Here is an 8855-nt window from a genome sequence, read left to right as displayed (position 1 = left end):
TCTGCAGCTTGAGGTCTTCAAACCAATTTTGAGGATTTCAATAACTCGGTCCTGGGTTAGGGTTTGTTATAAAAGTGGATGGGTAGGGTTCTGTGGCCTGCCTTGTGCAGGAGGTCAGACTAGATGATCATATTGGTCCCTTCTGACCTATGAGTCTATAAGTCTATGAACCCTGTAATATTTACATCTTGAAGTTACAGAGCTAATTCCTTACTTTTTCCTTTCTTTTATTAAAAGATTTCTTTTTTTAGAGAACCTGATTGATTTTTTTTCCTTGTTTCCCTTGTGTTATTCCAGGGGATTGGGATAACTCACCAGAACAGGTGGGGGGGAGACGGGAGGGGGAGAGAAAGAATCTCTCTTTGTTTTCCTTGAATCTGTTTGCCTCTTTGTGGAAAGGAAGGGAGATGCTTCTCTGTATGGTGATTTAAGAAGTTGGATCAGTATCTCTCAGGATAGCCCAGGGAGGGAAACTCTAGGAGGGGGAAAGGTGGGGGAATGGTTTATTACTCCTTGTTTTAAGAACCCAAGGGATCTGGGTTCTTGGGGTCCCCAGAGAAGGCTGGGGAGGTCAGAGTGCTCCAAAACACTATATTTTTAGGTGGTGGCAGCGCTATCAAATGTAAGCTGGTAATTAAGCTTAGAGGATTCAGGTGCTAGTATCTCATTTTCTGAACTCTAAGGTTCAGATCTGAGAAGGAATGCTGTGATACTCGTAGTGTAGACATCCCCTGTGATTAACAGCTTTGGTGGCTAATTGAAAGGCTGATGGTTCAAACTCAAGTGAAGATGGAGGTGTTTTTTTTCAGTGATGAGAATCCAGTTCATTTTAACAGGCTGAAAATCTCCTCAGTGCTGCTCTAGCCTCATTGGGCAAGCATAAGTGACACTGCCACCAGAGGCATTGGTGGTATAGTGGTGAGCATAGCTGCCTTCCAAGCAGTTGACCTGGGTTCAATTCCCAGCCAATGCAATGATGTGATGTTCTCTCCCCTGGGAATTGGTTTAATTTCACTCACATTGTATCAGTTTAGCAATGGAATGAGAGAATCAATGTCCTGCAGGTCACTCAACACACAATGGAGGAAGAAAGGGGTGGGACTATACAATGAGCAGGTGGGGTTATCCTGGTATTACAATGTTTGGTTTATTTTTTTTTTAAAACTTCCTTTACTTTCCTCTCCCTTTTAGACTTGGAGCCTTTAAGGTCAGAAGGGAGCAATGTGATCATCTAGTCCGACCTGCTGCATCTTACAGGCCAAAAGACCCCCCTCCCCTCCTGTAATAGACCCGGGAGGGGAGGCAGCTCTGTGCACTGCCCCTACCCCAGGCAGGACATGGAGGCCCTCTGCCACACAGCATGCCCCAAGAGGGAGTGGGGGGCCAAGCAGATGATCTAGCATGAGGGGATCATTCTCATTCGTAGCTGTCCAGCTGTATGGGGCAGGAGGTCCTTGTATTTGGAGCAGTGGGAGTGAACTGCGTGCACTTGTGTCTCTGAGCACAATTTTGTGACTAGTATGGTGTGTGTAGGGGGGGTGAGTGTGAGTGTGGCTGCGGGTGTGATTGTTTCTTTCTTTGGGGGTTGGACTAACATGTCCCTCTGGGTGTGTTGTGTGTGAGCGTTCTTGGGATTGTGTGAGTCCCTTTGTGTGTGTGTGTGTGTCACTTGCTGCAGAGTACAAAATCCTGCAAAGCCATTTCTTACTGGTTAGCCCAGCAACACACTGATACAAACAGTGTCACAGACTCACACACACAGAGCAGGGCTCAGCAGAGGGCAGCAGGGACACACACGTCTCCCCTGGGCCAGCTTGGACAATTTCCCATCATGACTCGGCACAATGCTGGTGTCCCCACACGGGAGTGGGCAGTGACTGGGCAGCGGGGGCAGATGTGCTGGATCTGTAAAAGCAGCAAAGAGTCCTGTGGCACCTTATAGACCAACAGACGTATTGGAGCATGAGCTTTTGTGGGTGAATCCCCACTTCGTCGGCTAGATTCAGAAGGAAGCACTTTGGGAAAATCAGTCAAGGCCCTTAGCAGAGCTGGGACACAGACCCAGTGACTCCTGCACCACCCTGGGAGGGCAGTGGGGTTTAGTGGTCAGAGCAGGGAGGGGGCTGGGCACCAGGACCCCAGGGTTCTATCCTTGGCTCTGGAAGAGGAAGGGGTCTAGAGCAGGGGGACTGGGATCCAGGACTCCTGGGTTCCATAGGGGAGACTGTTTTTCCCTGTGCTTCCCTCCCTAAAGATCCCAGCCCAGCCCCCTAGTGGAGACTGAGCAGGAGTCGGGGGAGTTGTTCTCCCACTTTGGAGTTATGATTCAAACTCCTCCCCCAGGGACTGTGACATCACAGAATCTGGCCCCCCCAACACAGAGAAAACTAGTGGGGTTAGGAGGGCTCTAGCTGCACCCACCAGACAACCCTGGTCATTGCAAGAAACCCCCAAACCTACTTGCACCCACAAAACACCCTCTCAGGATATACGCCTCCTGCTAGGACAGGACCTCTTGCTCCCACCCCTTTTCTTATCACCACAAGCTGCTCCCAGCCAGGCACCATACCCCATTCACACACCTTTTGTCACTACATAGCTCAGTGGCAATCACTGCCCCAAAGTGACTCCGGTGCAGGCACTCCCCACACGAACTCCCCACACCGGATTCTGTCCACACACAGAGAATTCTCTCTGCCCGGCTCCTTCGGTTCATCTCACTGCTCTCCCTACTGCCGCCAGACACTGCTCATCTGCATAACCCCGCATTGTTTGGTTCTTGCTGGCCCGTGCTTGTGCCTGCTGGTTTCCTTCCTGCTGTCCCTGGTGTGTAAAGACAGAAGCGTTTTTTAATCTCTTTGAGTTGTTGTTAGTGCTTCAGTTGTTTGCCTTAATCTTATGCTGTTGGATCTCTTTCAGGGTGTGTTTTGGTTCTGAGAAGTAAAAGGCTGCTCTGTGTGTGTGTGGTGTTATGGAGCGAGGTAGCAAAGGTTGGTTGCAGAGGTGGTGCATGTGCCACGAAAATTGTTTCTTGTTTCTCCCAGGAGGAAGGTGTTTTGCACCCCAGTAACCGGGCTCTCACTGCAGCTTTCCTTTCACTAAATAAGATTTTTACCAAATATAAATTGCCCTCCAATTTCTCTAAGAGAAATTGAAATTGTATCTTTGCACTAATATCCCAAGTGTGCAAGTCCATCCCCTCAGAACAGCCCCACACCCCGAGGCCAGGGGAGAATCCCAGCTGGTTTGTGCATTTCTAACCCTGGGGCCTGAAGCTGATGAGAGAAAGGGAAGTGAGCCATCTTGGAGCTTTCCGATACCACCTGCGGGGAGCACAGGGATTTGACTGAGTGACATCCTGGCTAATTTTCACCTTGTTCTCCGCCAGCAGGATCCACTGGAGAGTTCAGGAGTGACTTGACCATGGCAGCACCCTATTTACATATTAAAAGCTGGCATTTTGGGGCCAATGGGGTGAAATGTGAGTACTTTTGGGGTTGGGACACACATGAGAAGGGATATGGACAAACTGGAGAGAGTCCAGCAGAGGGCAATAAAAATGATTAGGGGACTGAGACAGTATATCAACTAGTTGTGGCCGAGTGGTTAAGGTGATGGACTAGAAATCCATTGGGGTTTCCCCATGCAGGTTCAAATGTTGCCAACTACAGAAGCATTAGTGTATTGTCATTGCTGGTGTCTTAGTGTCTGAGTGTCCATGGAGCCAGATCTGGTCTCACTCTGAGGCTGTCTACGCTTAAAATACTGCTGTAGCACTGGGGAGTAGACAGCTGCTACAGTGAGGGGAGGGGTTTTCCATCCCTGTAATAGCTACATTGACAGAACAATCTTTCCTTTCATTTAGCACTATCTAACCATGGCTTAGGTCAGCTTAATTATACTGGCTCTGGGGTTTTTTACACCCTGAAAAACGTACTAGTTAGAGGGTTTATCCCATCACCCTCCCATTCCCTGGCCCTTCTTGCATGACTAGAGAGCAGCAATACCCGAAGTTCAAAGGTGCAAACAATTCAATGTTTATTGGGGTAAACTTCCAGCAAGCAATGATTCCAGTTTCCTTCCTCTGTATCCCCCTTCCCAGCTCTGACACCACAAAGGCTTGTCTGTGTCCTTCTTCCCATTCCCCTCTTAGCAAAACATAATTCCAGTTCCCCTACCCCATTCCCTTTTCCCCCCTTTACTTTCTGATTGACTGCAATCTATATAGTAAAACTGGAGTTCTGCTTAGCTATACCTTTGCCAATCATTTTACTGAAATGTAACTAACCAATCCTAACATAGTGTAACATGTATCAGAGGGTAGCCGTGTTAGTCTGGATCTGTAAAAGCAGCAAAGAATCCTGTGGCACCTTATAGACTAACAGACGTTTTGGAGCATGAGCTTTCGTGGGTGAATACCCACTTCCTCAGATGCATGTAATGGAAATATCCAGGGGCAGGTATATATATGTGTGCTAGCAAGCAAGCTAGAGATAACGAGGTCAGTTCAATCAGGGAGGATGAGGCCCTGTTCTAGCAGTTGCAAATTTGACACCATCAGCTCAGGATTGAACAAAGACTGTGAATGGCTTGCCAATTACAGAACCAGTTTCTCCTCTCTTGGTTTTCACACCTCAACTGCTAGAACAGGGCCTCATCCTCCCTGATTGAACTGACCTCGTTATCTCTAGCTTGCTTGCTAGCACACATATATATACCTGCCCCTGGATATTTCCATTACATGCATCTGAGGAAGTGGGTATTCACCCACAAAAGCTAATGCTCCAAAACGTCTGTTAGTCTATAAGATGCCACAGGATTCTTTGCTGCTTATACTGTAACATGATTATCTAACCAATTATACCCCACTGCCTTAATTGGTTTACCCTCAACATATTAATTATACAGCAGACAGAAACAATCACAGAACCAGACAGAGATTATACAGACAAGCAATAGGAAAGTGGGGACTACAGTGACAGAACAACAAAGAAATGAGGATTTCACACCCCAGCTATTGAGCAGTGAGTTGTTGCCAGATGGGATGCTATCATGGCAGAGGTTATGGGTGCTGATTGCTTAACTGTCTGGCCCACAGGGCAGGATTTTGAGGTTCACCATTACTGTCTCAGAATGCTAGCACCCATCTTTTGTTCACTTAAAATGCGAGCAGGGAGATTATAACACCACAGAACTCATGGAGCTCCAGGAAACTTGTAACTTTAGGTCCAGGTGAGTGTGTTTAAAAATCAGCTGTGCTGTGGAAGGTCTCTAGGAGTTGAAAGAGATGTGCCATCTCAACCTCCCTAAAGAGTTCATCAACTATTAATGAAAACTAGGGATGATAAATCACATTCTTTGTAGTATCAGGATGGTGGACGGGTCTAAAGCGCTAGTTATGAGACTCATTTTTTCTAATCCTTTGGGTGTTCTGGTCTCTGCATGGAAACGTGGTTTCAAATCCCACTCCTGATATTACCATTTAATTATATCTGGAGAAAATGGCCTCACTTCAATCTTCTTTGGAACAATAGAACCCTATTTGCTTAGCTTTTCTATTCCAGTAGCTGTGAGAGAAGCTCCAAACCAGGGGGAAACAGGGCCTCTTCTCTCGACCGATCAATTTTTGTCTTTCTTCATTCCAAGCCATTTTCTGAGATACATCCATATTTCCCACACTATTGTGTTTAGAGTTCTTTGCTTTTATGAAACTTTAGAATCATCATTTAATTGCCACACAACTGTACTTCTGAAGTGAAGTGAAACAATATTATCTGGATATTCTTGCAGAAGAGTTTTGCTTTCTGACCTGGAAATGAACAGGGCCTACCTGAGGGGCACAATGCTACTCCCTTTTCTTGGCTCATCCAAAAAACATACGTTCTTGATGGCCTTTGTTTTCCTGTTCTTCAAAGGGAAATCAGCTTTTGTAGCAGCTACTGAGAGAGCCTTAGAAAAGGGCTCCAGGTTTCACAGTAGCTGGTTTCTGTTGTGTAGTGGTTATCACATTTGCTTTATATGCAAAATGTCCCTGGTTCAGAAACAGTGCTGCTTTCTCTCTCTTGGTTTCTTATTGCTCCAAGTCTTTTCTCAAATACATCCTGTCCTGGCTATCCCACTGAATTCCCCAGACCTTACTGGAGGACCTCGTCCATTTAACAAAACATGGAACAGCAATGACACTTGGGAAGCAGTGGGAATAAATGTATCTAAATGGATAAGTGTGGTGGAGGGGAAAGGTCATTGGTGTTGGGTGTGTAATGGGACAGGGCTGGATCTGGGAACAAGCCGTTGCCTTCAGCATATTGTGGCAAATGGTGTATGGGATTATTCAAACAAAACGAAGAAGTGGCGGACTGGGTATGGGGATATGAATTTTTTCTCAACCTGGGATCAAACAGAAAAATCAATCTCATGTTCCCCCTACAGTAATCTTAGTAAAAATAATACAATCTTCCAATGCCATACAAATACTACCACTCTTCGTAAGGAGGATTACCCTGTGCCCTTTGGAGGATATTACTCCTCATTTGCAGATACCTATGTAACAAATGAATGCAATCGACCTTTCCCGGCCTTAATAGGCCATCATTGGGTTTGTGGAACCAAAGCTTATACTGTATTACCAGCTAACTGGTCAGGTATCTGTTATCCTGCCCAACTCTTCCCACAATTCCGGGTGCTAGAGTCCCTCCACGAGAACGCCTCCGTAATTTCAGGCGAAAAAGAAGGGACTTACTAGATGCCCAATGGTATATACATAACATAAGCCCCTTAACTTGGGAAGAGGCCATTGGCACTTCCTTTATCCCACTTGGGGGAGTAATACACCACGCAAAAAGACTCCTAAGGTTACAAGCAGTGGTTGAAATAATGGCAAATGAAACCGGAGAAAGTTTAAAAACCCTGGCCAAAGAAACAGGGGTGATCAGACAGGTTGCCCTCCAAAACCGTCAAGCATTAGATATAGTGCTGGCTGCAAAAGGAGGAACCTGTGCTCTCATTGGAAAAGAATGTTGTGTGTTTGTACCTGACAATACCAATGAGGTAATAGATCACGCTAGCCACTTAGAACAAATCGCATATCTTCCTCATGAAGAGCTGAGTTCTTTATGGAAGTGGCTAAGTAACCTGTTCAATTTCTTTGGCATAGGAAACTGGTTGTTTCAGGGAGCCCTAACTATCCTGTTTGGAATCTTAGTGATTTTTGTATGCTTTCAGTTAATCTCCTGTTGTATTCACAATTGTGTCACCCAGATGACTACCCCAAAACAGAGTGCTAACATGATGATTTTGAATATCGCTGATGAACTAAAAGATAAGGAAAGGTTAATTTGTGGAACCCAGTAAGGGTTGGTCATGGCGTACGCCTGACCAAAAGGAGGGATTGTGAAAGTAAAATAAATTATATATTAAGAATAGAAAAGATTAAAGAAATGCTGTCTGTATCTGTAAGCAAAAATGTTGGAATGTTGCAACCAGGTGTCAGGAATACAGACATTAACATAGAACAATTGCACCGTTTAAGGGCAATTGGTGAAGCATTAGCCTTAGATCGATAACAGTTAGTAAGGAAATAGGATATGCATGCTGTGCCCCAAATGAATTTTCCTGTTTTGCTTTCTTTGTTCCTTTGTCTAATTCCCGCTCTTTTATCTGTATAAATAAGACTGTTTGGGTCTTGCATGGCCACTCACATATTCTGAATGTTATTGGCGGAGCGCTGCGCTAAAAAACAGAGTGGTCTGACAAATTGTGAGTCTTGATTCTAACTTTGACAGTTGGAAAGAGGCAGCTCTGACTGTAACAGTCAGCAAAGAAGGTCTGTTTGGGGATGTGGCTCAGTGGTACAGTGCCTGCTTTGCATGTATCAGGCCCTGAGCTCACTCCCCACATTTGCCTTTCACCTCTGCTGCTTTGCTCATGCCCAGCTGGCATGTGGCCCAGCCAGTCTCCCTGCACAAGTTTCAGTCCTGAGCAGTGAGGGTAAAGTGCCAATTGCATGGAAGCTCTGTAGGGGTTTCTGCTCCTAAAGCACCATGGTGACCCTAAGATTCCCATCCACTGAGCTGCTTGATGAGGAAGGACTGGAGAGAAGGGTCTCATCAGCACCAAGGGAGGGACAAGGACATGGAGGAGCAGTCAGTGCTGAGAGAGGAAAGAGGTCAGTGATTTACACAAGACAGGGGACACTGGTTTTTGGAGGGGAAAGGAGGTGAGGCCAGCTTGTTTACAATGATGCTGATGATGAATAGAAAAAAAAGGCTGGAGTCAATGAAACATGAGAGCATAGAAGGAGAAGGGCAGCTCCACAGAGGGCCCTGGGTGCTCATACACCCCAGTTCATAAGTATACAACATCAGACTGGCCACACTGGGTCAGATCAAAGGTCCATCTAGCCTAGTAGCCTGTCTTCTTACAGTGGCCGACCCAAGGTGCCCCAGGGTTCCACAGGTTGACTGTGTGTTATGTGAAGAAATATTTCCTTTTGTTTGGTTTAAATCTGCTGCCTCTTCATTTCATTTGGTGAGCCCTAGTTCTTGTGTCTAGAGGAGTAAATAACGCTTCCTTATTTACTTTCTCCAACCCAATCATTGTTTTATAGACCTGTATCATCTATTTTCCAAGCTGAAAATCTCAGTTTTATTAATCACTCTTCATATGAAAGCTGCTCCATATCCCTAATCATTTTTGTTGCCCTTTTCTGAACCTTTTCCAATTACAATATATCTTTTATCAAGTGGGGTGACAACATCTGCACGCAGTATTCAAGATGTGGGTGTGCCATGGATTTCTGTAGAGGCGCCCTGGCTTGTCCTAGATAGCAAGAATAGACAAACAGGGACCCAGCCCCC

General features: G+C 45.8%; 1 non-coding gene across 1 annotated transcript; it reads left to right on the top strand.

Moving 5' to 3' along the window:
- Positions 1 to 901: 901 nt before the first annotated feature.
- Positions 902 to 973, top strand: TRNAG-UCC (transfer RNA glycine (anticodon UCC)). The gene has a single exon. It is a non-coding gene; the product is annotated as a tRNA-Gly (tRNA).
- Positions 974 to 8855: the final 7882 nt, after the last annotated feature.

The sequence above is a fragment of the Gopherus flavomarginatus genome, chromosome 17, assembly GCF_025201925.1.
Source record: "Gopherus flavomarginatus isolate rGopFla2 chromosome 17, rGopFla2.mat.asm, whole genome shotgun sequence".
In the NCBI taxonomy this organism is placed as follows: domain Eukaryota; kingdom Metazoa; phylum Chordata; order Testudines; family Testudinidae; genus Gopherus; species Gopherus flavomarginatus.
The sequence above is the reverse complement of the archived record's forward strand: the minus strand, read 5'-3'. Positions and strand labels throughout refer to the sequence as shown.